The sequence below is a fragment of the Phocoena phocoena genome, chromosome 19, assembly GCF_963924675.1.
Source record: "Phocoena phocoena chromosome 19, mPhoPho1.1, whole genome shotgun sequence".
Lineage (NCBI taxonomy): Eukaryota > Metazoa > Chordata > Mammalia > Artiodactyla > Phocoenidae > Phocoena > Phocoena phocoena.
In genome coordinates this window covers 52227848-52244479 of record NC_089237.1, presented here as the reverse complement: position 1 = coordinate 52244479, position 16632 = coordinate 52227848, and the positions used below count along the sequence as shown (strand labels likewise).

At 53.4% G+C, this 16632-nt stretch overlaps 1 protein-coding gene across 1 annotated transcript in view; it reads right to left on the bottom strand.

Moving 5' to 3' along the window:
* NTN1 (netrin 1) overlaps nucleotides 1-16632 on the bottom strand; it is a 202406-nt gene that overhangs the window by 184829 nt on the left and 945 nt on the right. The gene's annotated exons all lie outside the window — the stretch shown is intronic.

The following is a 16632-nucleotide window of genomic DNA, read 5'->3' as shown; positions in this document are numbered from 1 at the left end:
AGCCCGCGGCCGAACGAACTCCCGCCTCGCTCCCCCGCGTCCCGGGGGGGCAGGCGAATCCGGGGGCCCCAAGCCCGCACCACCCGCGCCTCTCTTTCCCGGCCGGCGGCGAGCCGGGGCCGCGGGCCACCGCTCGGCTTCCCCGCCGCCGCCTCCACGCCGCCCGAGGGTCCGGCCCGCGCCCGTCCGCCCGTCCGCGGCCGGCCTGCCAGCACCCCAAACTCGGACGCAGGACAGCTCGTGGGGCCCCCCGAGCCCGCACGGCCCGCGCCCCCTCCTCCCGCAGCCCGGGGTCCCGCTCAGCTGTCCCATATCGCACCCCCGCCGGCGAGTCCGCGTTCGGGACTTTACCTCAGGAGAGGGCAAAAGAGAAAGAAAAGTTTGCCCGGCCCCGGCCTGGGAGCCCGCGCGCCGGACGGCGGAGAGCCTCTCGCTGGCTGCTAGCAGGAGCGCCCTGCCTCAGCGCGGGCTTGCCAGCTCCATGCCCGGCGCGGCCGCCGCTGCCCCAGCCCCGGCCCGGCCGCCGCCGCCGCCTCTCCCGCCCGAGTGACGACGCGGCCGCCCGGCTCCCGGCGCTCCCGCCGCGGTGCGAGTGCCGCCCAGCCCGCGCCCGGGGCGCACATACACTCCCGCTGGCTGGCGCGCACTCACACACGCACGCACGCCCCCGAAGGCTCCGCCGCCGCCGCCGCCGCCGCCGCCGCCACTCGCGCAAGGAGTGGGGGGCGGAGGGGAGCGCGGGGGCGGGGGGCGGGGCCGCCGGGCGGGGCGCCGGCCAATAACGTCGGCGAGCAGCCGCCCGCTCGCTAGCAAAGTTTTAACCCCGGGAAAGAAGAAAGTTAAAGGGAAGAGGCCCGGGACCCGGAGAGAGCGAGGACACGAGCGGGTGGGAACCGGGGCGCCCGAGAAGGAGAAGCAGAGACAAAGGGAAAGCAAGGAGAGCGCCCGGGGAAACCCCGGAGAGGGGGCTGGGCCCGGCGCGCACCCCGCGGAGGGAGGAGGGGCCGGCCGCGGTCTGTCCGCGTCGCCCCGGCCCCGCGCTGCGCGGAGAGCCCCGCAGGTTTCCGCCTGCCCCACGCCCGGGGGAGCGCGGAGCCCGGGGGGAGGGGGCGATTTACTCCCTCTTGGTCCCAGGCAAACACATCTGTGTTTGTTTTCTTTGCTGCGCCGGGGTCGGGCCTTCCTCTAACCCGGCCTGATGGCCCCGGTGGCACCGCGCACAGGGCCGTGCCCCGTGGGCAGACAGCCCAGGATCGTAAGGAAGAGCCGAGGAAGATGGAACCTCCGCTGGCTCACCTCTCCCGCCCGAAGCCCCTGGGGTCTGGAGAGAAAGAGCTGCTCCCCCGCCCCCCTCCCCCCTCCCCACAGTCGTCACTGTGCGGTGGGCCTATCTGTCGGGAAAGCTGCCCTTTTCCTGCCCGGGGAGCTGTGGTGGGCTGGAGGGTGAAGAGGGAAAAAAGCAGGACGGCACCTGGGCACTGGCCAACACCCCTCCCAGACGGCTCTGTCAGGCTCAGGCTGGGGGCAGCCTAGCCCTCCCCAGATCCAGAGGCAGCCCTGTAGGTACTTGCTGGCTCAGTGTTGAAGGGTGCTGTGGCCCATACTATCTTGTGGGAGCCCACAACAGCTTTGCAGAGTAGGTATTAAGCTTCATTTTGCAGATGAGGAAACTGAGGTCTCAGGAGGTGAAGAAACTTGCCTAAGATCTGCCAGCTAGTAAACATCAAATCCAGGCACAGAAACTTGGCTTCTTCCTCTGCTCACATTTGTCAAATGGATAATCCCACCCAATTCGAGTCTCATGGGGCATCCTCGGGGCCACCCAGCTTCTCCTTGCCTCCTTCTCTGCCACCTTAACGAAAGGGGGGAGGACAGTAATAGCATCCTTTGACCATCTTGCAGCAGCAGCCAAAGCACTCTGGGAAAAGAACACACGCGGCTGAGAGTTTGGAACTGAATTGCGGTTGTTACTTTTAGATGAGTGAGCTAGTAACAGACCTGGCTTGAAAGCCCAGGGTCCTGGTTCTGGCCCAACAGCTGACTTGCTGCATTCACTCCGTTGAGTGCCTCATTTTGTCTTACTGGTATTCTCATAAACTCTGGGAATCTAAAAAGGGGCCTCAGGGCTAGTCTGGCCCAGCTCAGTCTCTTTGGACCACGGCCTTCCCCAGCCTCCCTGAGAGACAGCCACCCTAGTTCACTGCACCCTTGGGCTGCGGTGAACTTCCAGGGATGGGAGTTCACCGCAGCCCAAAGAAAGAAATCCACTCCATTGCAGGACAGCCTGGACTCATCCCCTCCCCTGGGGTAACATTTTAACTTTGCCTTCTTGTGCTATGTACCACTCTCTACACTATCTATGCCTTGCCTTGTGGCAGAGGGGGATTTCAGGTGACTTACAAGTTACTTAAAACAAGGCAGAATAACATAAATTAGTGAGGTGGAAGGAGATAAACGTTCCTCTTTTTTTTAATGTTTAACCCTGTGGACTGTGAAATCCCAACGGCATACTGAAAGGCAACACAGCAGTCAAGGAGCACAGGCTTTGGAGCCAGAGTGTGACCTTGACAAGTTTTGCATCTTTCTGTGCCTCAGTTTCCTCATTTGTAAAAGGGGGACAACAATCTCTATCTCACAGGGTTGTGAGCATCAAATGAGTTAACACATAAGAATATTATAGCTTATAATATGTGTACATAAATATTGTACTTAGATCATCTACATGGGTGTACTGTCATATAAATTTATATGTGAATGTACATAAAACCAGGCACACAGTAAGGGGATGTAGAAATGTTAATTGGTAGTATGAAATTGCTAGCTGTTCATAGAAATTTCAAGTCATTTAGAGAAGAACATTTAATCACATGGAAAGATGTTCGTGACATATTATAAAATGAAAAAAGGAAATTACAAAACACTATGCCCCCCAAAAAACACTAGGCACAGTATACTCTTATTTTTATTTTTTAAAAAATATGCAGAAAAAGACAACATTGCTAATTGTGGGTATCTCTGGATAGTGAGATTACTGGTGATTTTTGTTTATTTTTGCTTGCCTGTTGTTGATTGTGTACGGTAAAATAAGGAGAGCTAAGAGAAGAAAAACCAAGAGGGAAGGCAAAGTAGAGATGGGAATAAAGGTAAAACCCTCCCTGGGATGTCCTATTCATCTTCTGGGAGTGGGCCACAAATGTGTCCCTAAGCTTTCCCACAGCCAAAGTGAAAAGGAGACTATGTCAGTTACACAATTCCAAGGGTCCATGAGTTAAAAACAGACCTATTACTCAAGAGAATTACTACTCTTGGTACTAAAATCAGACAGGAATTTCTCCTGGGGGGCCTCATAAAGAGAACACAGTGTGAGGTAACAAGCACATCCCTAAACCTCTCGGAGGGTTTCTGTGATGGGCCATAATGTAAGCCAAAGGCATCACAACAAAACACAAGTCAGGAAGACATCCTGACAAGGATGGGTCTGAAAGAGGTACACTGGGGTACCCCACTCACTGCCCACCCAACTTGGTCTACTTTGGAGTATCTTCAAGACTGGATTGCCCAGCGTTCTGAAGCCTTTTTCTTGCTATGCTGTTTCTGTCCCAGAGCTTTTGATGGACGTTGTGTGGCAGCAAGTTCGAAATTATCCTCCCTGGGGTGCACCTCGCCAGCTGAGCTTAGGTCAGTGGTCTTCAGGAAGTATGTGCGTATGGGAGGTGGGGTACTTTCCACTTTTATTGTGATCACTTAGATCTAAGCTTATCTTCCGCAGTGGATCCTGGTGGGTAGGACTGTCACCTTGCATCGTGGAGGTCCACAACGTTCTGGGAAAACCCTCCTCCCTGTCACTTGTACAGCTGGTTCCATTCCAATTCCACACAGCCGCCTTGACCGAGGCTCTACCTCTTCACCTCTTCAAATGTTGGAAATCAGCCATCTGTCATCCCTCAGTTTTCTTTCTTCTAGGTAAAATGTTCCCAGTTCTTTTTTTTTTTTTTTTGGCCACACCGTGCGACATGTGGGATCTTAGTTCCCCAACCAGGGATCGAACCCGTGCCCCCTGCAGTGGAAGCATGGAGTCTTAACCACTGGACCGCCAGAGAAGTCCCCCACTTTTTTTTTTTTTTTTTTGCGGTACGCGGGCCTCTCACTGTTGTGGCCTCTCTCGTTGCGGAGCACAGGCTCCGGATGCGCAGGCTCAGCGGCCACGGCCCACGGGTCCAGCCGCTCCACGGCATGTGAGATCTTCCCGGACTGGGGCACGAACCCGTGTCCCCTGAATCGGCAGGCGGACTCTCAACCACTGCACCACCAGGGAAGCCCCCGCAGTTCTTTTAATGAGTTCTTGCAGGACACTTTGCCAACCGCTCTGCAGCCTCTCTTGACGCCTTCTAATTCGTCAGTGTCCCTATAGCATACTGCCCTTTGAGGGGACAAATGCAAAAAAACAGATGTCCAAGTGTGGTGAGAGCTTCTCAAAGTGGGGGTTATAAATACACACCCAAAAAGGCGTGTCAGGCTCTGAGTGGCAGGATTCACAGTACAAACTGGTGTTTCAAAACACAACAGTGAGGCTCTTGGGTGAGAAAACACATTCCCAGGTGTTTGGGCCAGGAATGCGATCAGGAGGCGGAGCCAGCGTTCTTGGCACCAAGCCTTACGTGGGAAGCCTGAGGATCGCCTGTGCGAGACAAAAATGTGGCCGTTTCATGAAAACTTAGAAGTAGCCAGAGTAGGGGCTTCCCTGGTGGCGCAGTGGTTAGGAGTCCGCCTGCCGATGCAGGGGACGCGGGTTCGTGCCCCGGTCCGGGAAGATCCCACATACCGCGGAGCGGCTGGGCCCGTGGGCCATGGCCGCTGAGCCTGCGCGTCCGGAGCCTGTGCTCCGCAACGGTGGGGGGGGCCACAGCAGTGAGGCCCGCGTACCGCAAAAACAAACAAACAAAGAAGTAGCCAGAGTAGGAGGGAGAAAACGGGGAGACTCAGGCGTCCTAGACACCAACGGCCAAGTTCCAAGGAAGGAGGGGCGGTGAGCGGTGTCGCATGCCTTCAAGGTCAAGATAAGATCTGAAAGAGTACTTTGGATTGAACTACAAGGAAGTCCTTGGTGACCTTGCCTGGTGGTGGCAGAAGAGTGGTGGGGACAGAAGCCAGACCACCCCAGGTTATAGAGTGAATGGGAGGTGAGAAAGTGGAGATAGCAAGGGTAGACAACTTTGCAGAAGTGTGAAAACAAGTGGCAGGAAAGAGGGTGATTGGAAGGTGACATGGGATTGAGGGAAGGTTGGGATTTTTTTTTAATTGTTGTTTATAAGATAAGGCTATTTGAACAGGCCTGAATGTTGATAGGAAGCAGAAGGAGGTTGAAGATGGATAAAAACTAGCCTCGTAAAACAGGTGGTCAGGTGGTACAAAAGCGTCTCTTGTTACAAAAGAATAGGAAGTAATGCCACCTGCTGAGAGCGAGGGAGCAGATTTGGAAAGGCAGGAAGTCTTGATTGGGTCATTATGGAGAAACGGATAATGCTTGCTGGGCAGAATTCAAAGACCTATTGCAGTTGGTGACCATCTACAAGAAAGAATGCAACCCAGCAAAGTCATGCCCCAGCAGTGCTCAGCGGCCCCTGTGTAGACCTGGAGAAAGCAGAACCGTTGGATTAATCCAGAGTTGAAGGTTTTTTCCAGGAGGTGGGACAGAGGGACAATGTGGCTGATGTGATGATGGACCATGGAGACAAAGCTCAAGAGATAAGGTGGTGAAGACAGGCCACTGATGGGAGAAGAAACAGAGAGGCCGGGGTCCAGAGCCCATGCTGTTCAAGACAGTAGCCAATAACCACATGTCACATGTTCCATTTCAGCTTGAATGAGTTAAAATTCAATAAAATGTAAAGCTAAGTTCCTCCGTTGCCCCTGACTTAGACAGCACCAGTAAAGAACTTTTCCATTGGGACGTCCCTGGTGGTCCAGATGTTAAGACTCCGTGCTTCCAATGCAGGGGGCACAGGTTCAATCCCTGGTCAGGGAACTAAGATCCCATGTGCTGTGTGGACAAAAAACATTTTTTTAATTAAAAAAAAAAAGATCATTTCCCATGATCACAGGAAGTTCTGTTAGACAGAGCTGGTCTAGAGGGTCAGAAAGATAGAAGTGATGAGGTGGGAATAACTGAGGAGACCATGGTCCCAAACTGGATGCCTGCACCGAGGATTCCAGAGGTGGAACAAAGCTGAGCTGCGGGTGATGACAAGCCCCACCAAGGGCAAGAGGGGGGTTTCCGCTGGGAAGCAGAGGGGGAGGTGTCTGAAGATGGGGAGATTGACCAGATGGCCTGCCCACCGGGGATAAAAGATCCTCAGGACCAGCATCCAGGCTTGCTGACCCAGATGCTGATCTTGAAACTGAGCGGCACCCTGTGGGGCTCCTGGGCACGAGAGCCTTTCTGTTCAGGCTCCATGACCTCTGAGTTCCAAAGGGCAGGTTCAAACAATTGCTAATCAGGGAAGGGAGGGGATGCAGAGACAAGGGGTAGCAGTCAAGAAAAAATAGTGCAGCCTTGGGACAGGTTCCTGGTTTCGCCTCAAGGGATACACATAACAATATCTTCGCTCTTGGGCAGAACTAAACCCCCAACAAATGGAAGATGCTAACTACTTGAAGCATTCTTCAGAGATCAGATCACCTCTGGCCAGATTAAAGGAATACAGGCCCTGCACAGAGGCTGATCCTTATCAGCAACCCCGCCCTTGAACCATTGCTGTAAAACTCCTCACCATATTCCCCCGGCTGGGACACACGGTTCCTGAAGGGCATGAACCCGCTACGTCCCGCTTTGCCTGGCAAAGCAATAAAGCTATTCTTTCCTACTTCACCCAGAACTCTGTCTCTGAGATTCGATTCGGCACCAGTGCACAGAGGCCGAGCTTTCGGCATCAACCTCTTCAAAGAAAGAGAAGAGTGACCTCGATGGGGAGGAGATGGCATGGATGAGATGTGGATGGGGGGACAACTGTGTGGTTCTGGCCTTAAAGGAGCAGGGGTTGCCGTCGTTTTCATGAAGATGGAAAGAGTAACGGGGATTGAAGAGGAGAACAGTTCCCCCTGCCTGGGCACTGGGTGTGTGTGGCGTGGGTGAAGAACACAGCCCCACTGAACAGCGTGAGTGGGGCCTCAGGGGCGGGCCAGGCTTGGGGGTAAGCATGAAGGCGGCGCGGGAATTGGGGACAACCAGTGAACAGGGTGAGGATGCAGGGGAGGGAACATCCCATAATGGGGGGGGGGCCCAGATGGCACAGGCTAATGGTTTGCAAGGGAGGAGGATAGGAGGAGAGTCCGGACTTTGGAGAAATGAGATGACCTGAGGGACCTTCACCTTGGGCATGACTGAGGGTTTTACTTTTTTTTTTTTTTTTTTTTTTTTGCAGTATGCGGGCCCCTCACTGTCGTGGCCTCTCCCGTTGCGGAGCACAGGCTCCGGATGCGCAGGCTCAGCAGCCATGGCTCACGGGCCCAGCCGCTCCGCGGCATGTGGGATCTTCCCAGACCGGGGCACGAACCCGTGTCCCCTGCATCAGCAGGCGCGGACTCTCAACCACTGCGCCACCAGGGAAGCCCTGAGGGTTTTACTTTTGAAGTCAAACATTTATATAAGGCTTGCTGTGTGCCAAGCCCTCTTCTGAGCACTCTGTCAGTCATGAACTCATAATCCTTGTAAGAACCTTATGAGATAGGGATATTATTAGCTCCATTTTACAGAGGACGAAAGTGAGACTCAGGAAAGTAATTTGCTGAAGCTCATATCACTAATGAGTAGAAGAGCAGGGATTTGAACTGAAATGGTCTGGTTCCAGTGTTTGGAGCTCTTAGTCAGCACCTGTGGGCAAGACGGGCTTGGCTGACATTATCTGACACAAATGGGTCTCAGCCATCTCTAGACAGGAGAGGGGATCCAGGTCTACCAGAAGTATGAGCTGTGACCTGGCTTGACTGTGCTTCTGAGCACACCCGGTCCAGTTAAGAGAACACACGAGAACACACGTTAAATGAAGTGGGTCCCAGGACTTCCAACACAGACTGGAAATTGTAGCAGCAGAGGAAATTTATGCAGGCACCTGGCCTCCCCAGAAGGTTCAATGGAGTCTGCATTGATTGTGTTACTTTCGGAAACAGAAAGAACTTGACTTCGACCAACCTTGATTCCAATTCACAACTTAATTGTGTGACCCTGAGCAAGTTGCTTCAGCCATCGAGGAGGAAACCCGTCAGTTTTCTCACGGTGAAATGGGGGTCATCACACTTACCTTATAGGCTCGACAGGGTGATTAGAAAGATGCACCTGTAAAAAGAAAGAAGCTGGCAGAGTAGATGCTCAATATATGATGGTTGAGGGTGTTTGGGATTTTTTTTGGTTTTTTACTAACTCATAATCCTCAGATCACTCACCCTGGAAGAGTTTAGAGGCCTCCTCTCATTTCGGGGCTTTGAGAGCCCAGCTCCCCTGATCAGCCTCATGGAGATCGCTCAAGGGATCCCAGGTTCCTTGATAGGAATGTCAGGAGATGTGACTGTTCCGGCATGTAAGAGCAAGCGGGTATAGTGTGTAGGTTTCCTGGGGGGTTTGTCCGTTGCGTCAGTGCTGTTTATCTGCATCTTCGCTCAGGCCCTCCCAGAGTTGGGCAGAGAAACCCATACAAACCCCAAATCCGCCAAATCCTTTAATCTATCAGAGCTCTTTGAAGGGGTGAAAAATGCCTGTGGATAAGGGGAACCAGCAGATGTAATTTATTTTCATTTGCACAAAGCTTTTGACAAGGTCCCACCCTGAACACTATTACAATAAAGAAAATGGGTCACCATCCGGGGAAGCTTTGTCCTGGGTGGAAGACTGGCCTTGGAGGAAGGAAACAAAGGGTGCAAATAAAAGGATGATTCTCTGGGTGGGGAAAATCGTAGGGGACCTCTGAGCCCAGAGTTGGGGCTTGGCTCACTGAACATTTACACAAAATCTGAAGGAGGGGGTCCCCTCAGTGAGACCAGCAAATGTAGAGGTGGGCCTGGAGTGACATCAGGAGGAAGACGGTGAATTGCAGGATCTCTAGAAGTTGTGCAAGTGGTTCGTGGGACACAGACAGGTTTGGCAGAAGGTGATGTATTGGGGGAGAAATAATTTGAAATACTCTTCTAGGGTGAAAGGTTATCGAGCACAATTGAAAAATACCATTTTAGGACTCAAATACAAACTCTTTCCCTAAGACAGTTTCTCCGCAGAGGTGCTGTTGGCAATTGGGGCAGAATAGTCATTCAGCATCCCTGACTCCTGTCCACTAAATGCCACTCGGCCACATCCCACCCCCCACCCCCACCCCCGCCCACACACATGTCATTGTGACAAATGAAAAATGGCTCCTTTCATTTACAAATTCCTCCTAGAAGAGGCCCCACCCCAGCCCCATCCTGATCCACTTGAAATTTACCTCAATGTCCTACTAAGGCCAAAAAAGTAAGAGAACTGGCAATACGAACCAGGATGCATTTGGGTATAGGATCTTCTGGGAAGTTCTGGTCATCACATCTCAAAATGCTTGTGGAGGTGGTGATAAGAGCTAGGGACACAAATAAAGCAAAGGAGGCGACAGAGTGCCAGGAGGGGAGGTGGATTTTAGACGAGGTTCTTGGGGGTGGGGGGGCTCTCTGAGAAGGATCCAGTAGAGCTAAGTGATGAAGGGAGCTTTGGGGATATGATGGGGGGACAGGGGGACCATGCGTTCCAGGGAAAGGAAACAGCAAGTGCAAAGGTCCTGTGGCAGAGCTTGACTTGTGTAAGGAACGGGAAGAAGGTCAGTTTGGTGGGGGCTTGGTGAGCGAGATGGGGAGTGGTGCGAGGTAAGGTCAGAGAGGTCAGTACAGGCCAGAGTATGCAGAGCCTTGTAGACTTTGATAAGGAATCTGAAACTCTTAATGATGAATTCTGGGTACGTCCAAGGCCTTGGAGGCTTTTCCTATGGCTCTTAATATCATATTGTTTCCCTGACGAATCCGTGAGCTTCTTGAGACAGGAACTGTGTCTTTTCCCTTTGAATCCCCAGTGTTTAACAGACTGCCTGGCACAGAATAGGAGTGCACTACAGATTCATTAAAATTAATCAAAGCACAAAATTATGGACAATTGATGTGACCAACTGCAGTAGGCTGAAAAATGTTCCCCACCCCCCACCCCAAGATATCTATGTCTTAATTCCTGGAACATTTGAGTGTTACCTTATGTGGCAAAAAGGGGTCTTTGCAGATGTGATTAAGGTAAGGATCTTGAGATGGGAAGATCACGGTGGATTGTCTGGGTGGGCCCTAAATGCCATCACATGTCCTTATAAGAGGGAGGGAAAGGGAGATCCGAAACGATAGAAGAGGGAAGGCCACGTGAAGACAGAGGCAGAAATCAGAGTGATGTGGCCACAAGCCAAGGAATATTGGCAGCTACCAGGAGCTGAAAGAAGCAAGGAACTGATTCTCCTCCAGAGCCTCTGGAGAAACCACAGCCCTTGATTTTAATCCAGTGATACTGATTTCAAATTTCCAGCCTCCAGAACTGTGAGAGAATAAATTTCTGTTGTTTTAAGCCACCAAAGTTCATGGGAATTTGGTACAGTGGCCATAGGAACTAATACACCACTAAATTCTAGGAATGCCAGGATTCAGCGGGTCTCTGGCAAATCTTAAAAGGCGAGCTTGGGTTAAATGAAAGGAACAAAAAGAGGGAGCGTTAACAGTGTGGTTTTGAAACATTCCTGAAGTCTTCCTTTGGCATCCTCTTTTTTTTTTTTTTTTTTTTTTTTCCGGTACGCGGGCCTCTTACGGCTGTGGCTTCTCCCATTGTGGAGCACAGGCTCCGGACGTGCAGGCTCAGTGGCCATGGCTCACGGGCCCAGCCAATCCGCGGCATGTGGGATCTTCCCGGACCGGGGCACGAACCCGTGTCCCCTGCATCGGCAGGCGGACTCTCAACCACTGCACCACCAGGGAATCCCCTGATGTCTTCCTTTGGGTCTTCTTCCCATGGGCTGTGTGACCACATCGTCCTGTTCTTTACCGCCCACAAGGCTGAGTTCAGTGCCTCCAACATAAGCTTGCCAGGTGCTTGCCGTCTGTATTAACGTAGCATAACCCCCCCTTCTGGAGGCCAGGGTTACGGCATCCCTTTACGATTCAGAATGGCTGTGGTTGTGTTAATAGTCTCCCGGGCCTTTGAGAGAAGAGTTGCCATGATATCCGGGGATTTCAGTCTGCAGTGAAGCCAGAGTTCTTCACTTAGACGTGTTCATGAGGTCAGGCGTCTTCCGTTCTTCCAGGGTCACAGAGAGCCACAGACCAGGATCCTAGGGGAATGGGTGACTGGGGGACACTGACACACTGAGAAGTGACAGCTGACAGTATAATTCATCCCAGCCACCACCCAGGGGTCAGGGCAGGTCTTACAACCACCCAACTTACCAAGGGCATTACTGTCTGAGAGCCCAGTGGAGTTAAGAAAGCATGGGAGCAGCTCTCAGAGAGCATCCATCCGTGCTCCCCTGTTTACAAGTAAGGAGACTGAGGCAGGGAGGCTGAGTGAATTACCCAGGAGCCAATACTCCAAAAGACGTCTTCTGAATGACTCCTCAGAATGGATTGTGGGTCACCCCTTCAACCACACCTAGGGAACACCTGCTAAATTCAGTTCTGCTAAATTAGGTGGAAAAAAAAAATCATGATTTTGTTTTGTTTGTTTTTTGGCTGTGCCGCACACATGGGATATTAGTTCCCCAATCAGGGATGGAACTGGCGCCCCTGCGTCGGAAGCACAGAGTCTTAACCACTGGACCACCAGGGAAGTGACAAAAAATTCATGATTGTGGAGGGGGAAATGATTACCAAAAAAAGTTTCTATGCTTCAAGGAGTAAGCTTCTGTTATCTGCAAAACTCAATTATGTGGAACACCTTGTTTTCCCCAAATGTCAGTAAAATGAGGTATTACTGGTCTACACGTCACACAGGGAGAAAACTTAGGGGACTAATTCCAAGAGGCGGTGCGGGATGAAAACAGACATGGACTATTGATCCCAAACAGATTGAGTAAGCGCATGGATTATTGAACTAAAATAAGGTATTAAAGGAAAGTAGGAGTGGTGGGGAAGGAGGTGACCTCTCCTCCACCGATGCTACCATCAGGCAGGGAGTACCACCATGCTAGCCCCCAGAATGATGCCAGAAACTAGACACAAGGCTGGATGGACATGACCTAGCCTAGGGAGCTACCTCCTTGCCTCTGGCTGAGCACCTGGCTTATGAGGCCTCCCAGGGATCCCAGGTCCCTAGACCTGTTTGCCAGGAGCTGCTTGGGTAGGCGGTAGGGTGGTACAGGCTTGGATTTGCGCCAGGCATACACACTTCCTGACCTTCACACCTCTGTGACAGTGGTTGCTAGCGACTGAATGGTTCTGTCCCTCCCCCCAAATTCATTTGAAGCCCTAATCCCGAATGTGATAACATTTGGAGGTGGGGCCTTTGGGAGGTAATTAGGTCATGAAGATGAAGCTCTCATGATAGGATTAGTGTCCTTATAAAAGAGACACGAAACTAATATAATGTGACATGTCAATTATGTCTAAATTCTTAAAATTTAATTTAATTACAAAAATTTTTTTAAAGAGACATGAGAAACATGACCTGTCTCCCCACCATGTCAGGACACAGCAAGAAGGCAGCCATCTGCAAACCAAGAAGAGAGCCCTCACCAGTAACCAAATCGGCCAGAACCTTGATCTTGGACTTCCCAGCCTCCAGAACTGGGAGAAATGAACATTTGTTGCTCTAGCCACCCAGTCTATGTTGTTCTGTTTATAGCAGCCTGAACTGACAGTGGGCAAATCATTTCACCCCTCTGAGCTTTGACTTCCTCTTCTGAAAAATGTGGATGGTAAAATTATTTGTCCCTTTCCTCCCTTCCATCCTTCCTTCCATCTCTTCCATAGATATCAAAGCATATACAAAAGACCCTGGGGGCGACCCTGGGGGCTTCCCCGGGGCTTCCCTGATGGCGCAGCGGTTGGGAGTCCGCCTGCCGATGCAGGGGACACGGGTTCGTGCCCCGGTCTGGGAGGATCCCGTGTGCCGCGGAGCGGCTGGGCCCGTGGGCCGTGGCCGCTGGGCCTGTGCGTCCGGAGCCTGTGCTCCGCAACGGGAGAGGCCACGGCAGTGGGAGGCCCGCGTACCGCAAAAAAAAAAAAGACCCTGAAGTGTCCAAAGCCCTAGACAAATATAATTTTCATAAAGTCCTGTGGAACCAGTTAACCCAGTGCCTCTACCATCACCATGGTTACGACAGGGATGCTACCCTCTTGAGAGGATGACAAACTGCCCCGGGCAACAGAAGCTCATGTATAGGACGGTGACAACTAGCACTACAGAAAGACTGGACTTTGGTGTTAATGCACGTCAATACTGTTCATAAATAAGTCAACAGGCATGAATAAGAAGTATCCATAGAAAGTATCCACTTCAGCTTGGGGTCAAGAGTGGAGTCTCATAACGGCAACCACAGTCGTAATCACAGCCAACCATAATCACAGTCACAGCCATAATCACAACCACAGCCATCGTCACGACCACAGTCATGATCGCGATTAGGACGGCAGCTCACATTTACAGAACACTGTGCTCGCTGCCAGGCCTGGCCTGGGAACTGGTCTGCTGGGTCTCAGCCAGGGAGCTTGTTGAGGCGATGGTGGTGGTGGAGAGGCTAGAAGGGAAATTGTGAGAAGATTCTATTCTTGGGGAATACCGGGGAGGGAGGGAAAGGCAGACTGTAGGCTCCACGACTGGGGGTAACATCTTTCTCGCTCACTACTATTTGCCCAACACCTAGCACAGAGCTTGGCACACAGTGGACACTCAAGAAACGTTTGCTAAAGGAACACTGAGGGGCCCAGACAGGGCGTCCCTGGGGAAGGAGCGGAGACTTCTTGGTGTCCAGGAGCCTATCTGGACCTGAGGTCAGAGGACCGAATTCTCTCTCCGTGAGCCTTTGATTCCCAGTAACTCTCCACCCACATGAAGAAGATTCACACTGCAGGTCACGTTGGCCTTGCTCAAGAACTCAGATGATCCTGGCATCGTCAACATACCCTAACCTGTGACACACACACCACACACACACACACGCCACGTCTCCTGGCTGCAGAGTTGGAGCCAGGCCTCTGCAGCGGGAACCAAGGACCCTCCCTGGGCTGGGTGCCCTCACCCTGGATCCAAAGGGCTCACGGCTGCCTTCTGCCTGGGCCCCCTCGGCTAGGATCTGATTTTCTCATCATCTGGATAGTCTCAGCAACTCGCAGCACAGGGATGAACCAGCCTGACCTTTCTGGAGGTTTGTTTAAAGCAGAACAATGTTTGTCTTGTCCAAACACTATGAATTACTCCAGAGAATCCTGACCAGTTTTACAATCCGCAGCTACAAACGGCTTACATAAGTAGGGACTCGTCCCCTTCCCGGCCCCCCTCTGTTCCTAACAGCTTCTCCCCCGCCCCACCCCCGACTTTCTTCCACTCTTCCAGGCCTTCCCCCTGTGCCCCTTCACACCTTCTCTCCTCTGAGCCCCAGCCTGGTGAAGGGCAGGTGTCGGCTGTTCTGGGCTACGGCTCGCACCTGGGTTATTGCTGGCACAGCTGCGGACGGCTCAGGACGGGCTGCTCTGGCCCTGGCGTGGGCCGGGTTTGCCTGGCTAAGAGGGGCCCCTGGGCACATTGGTACTGTCTGTGTGGGGCCTGCCATGCACAGAGTTGGGTCCAGCTGTGAAAGCGCGTTGGTTAGAGGAGCCCCCTAGGATTGGGGGTCCAACGCCCAGTCAGCCCGCGGCCCACTTGGACCATTCCTCGTCTGGCGGGGTACTCAGCTCCCCCACAGCTGATGCCGTATAGGCTGCACATTCAGGGGGTCCCGAGGCATCTCCTGGAGGTACACCCCACCCACCACTGGCCTCCAGTGGGGGGTGGGAGACAGTAAAGGCTGTTCTGCCCATTAAATATGAACCACAGAAAGCGGGGGGGGGGGGGCGGCGGGCGCTGCGGTCCTGGGACGGAAGGGGCTGCTGAGGAAAGAGCCCAGTTTGGGCTGGATTTCCCTAAATATAGTTTCTATCCCACCAGGGTGGAAAGGCTTTGGGAAGCTTGTGGAAAATGTAGATTTCTGGGCCCCTCCCCAGGCCTACAGAAGCTTGCGGGTGGGGATGGGGGAGCTGATGCTCAGGGTTTGAGATTCACTTCTCTGCATGAAAATCCTCACCAGTTCAAGTCCTCTTACTGACTAGCTGGATGACACCTGCCAGCCACTTTGGGTCTCAGTATCCCCATCTGTACAATGGACTGAGAATCTTTGAAAGGCCCCTTCCAGCTCTTAGAATGAGTGGTTTCACGGAGAGTTGGCTACCAGAACCCAGAAGCAGCAAAGGTGGGAGCAGCCCGAGAAAAAATCGACAGAGTCCTTCAACTCTGAGGAGAGGTGTTGGTGAATACTTGGGGAGGCGCCCGGGGAGCGTGCTGCTGGTGGGCTGTGAGTGGTGTGTGGAACCCTTCCACCGAGGGCCCTGCACTTGGCGCCAAGTGTGATCTCATTTCGTCCTTGCTTTGCAGACAAGGAAACTGAGACTCAGAAGGGAGGAGGGACTGCTGAGAAGTTGGTGAGTGACTGGCCGGGATTCGATCCCAGACACACCCTGGGACACCCATCTGGCCATTCCAGAAACGTCTCTTCCCGCGCTAGCTACTTCCCTTGTTGTTCCAGCCTCTCAACCCCGCTGAGGCTGGACCTTAGGGCCAGAGCTCCTTCTCTTCCCCCGACGGGAAGGTCCCACTGGGCGGAAGGGCCCAGGGCCAAATCGGCCCCGCGAGCTGGACGCGCGGTGAGCGCCCCCGCCCCCCACCGCAGGAAAATCAAGCGCCAGGAGCTTCACCCTGGAGAGAGCCAAGTCCACCCTGCCCACCCCGAGGCTCCGCAGCCGGGCTGGGGGCGCCGTCGGGGCGCCGTCGTCGCGGTTAGGGCTGCGTCTGCAGCGCACAATCCTCCTTCGCCGGAGGGAAGGGGGCGCCGCCAGGAGGAGGCTCCAGCTTTCAGAGCGCGCAGACGTTTGTGACCAACATTCGCCGGGGCGACTCATGGTGAGAGGATAAAGCCGCCGTCACCCGCTCAGCTGATGCTCCGGGGCAGACCCTAGGGTCCCATTAGAAGTGGCAAGCTGGAGGCGGGGAAGGGCACGGTGTCACATCCCCAGCCCCGCAGGCGAAGAGCTGTTGTCGCGGGGAACCCGAAATCAAACGTCTGGTGAGGGTCCGGACTGCACCAGCGGGCCCTGTCTCTACGATCTCGGCTTGCGCACTGGATTCCATTTGCAATTTGGGATCCAGAAGCTTGCTGTGTGACCTCAGGCAGCCGCGGACGGCTCTGGGCCGCGGGTCCTCTTTTGCGAACCTCGGGGTTTGGGACGGACGCTCTCCCAGCTCAGCTCCAAAGTGCGCGCCTCGGATTAGCTGCGCCTCCTTCTAGTTTAGCATTTGATTTTCTAATCAAGCTCTTTGTCCCCTGCGGCCTTACCCCGAACCCCCTG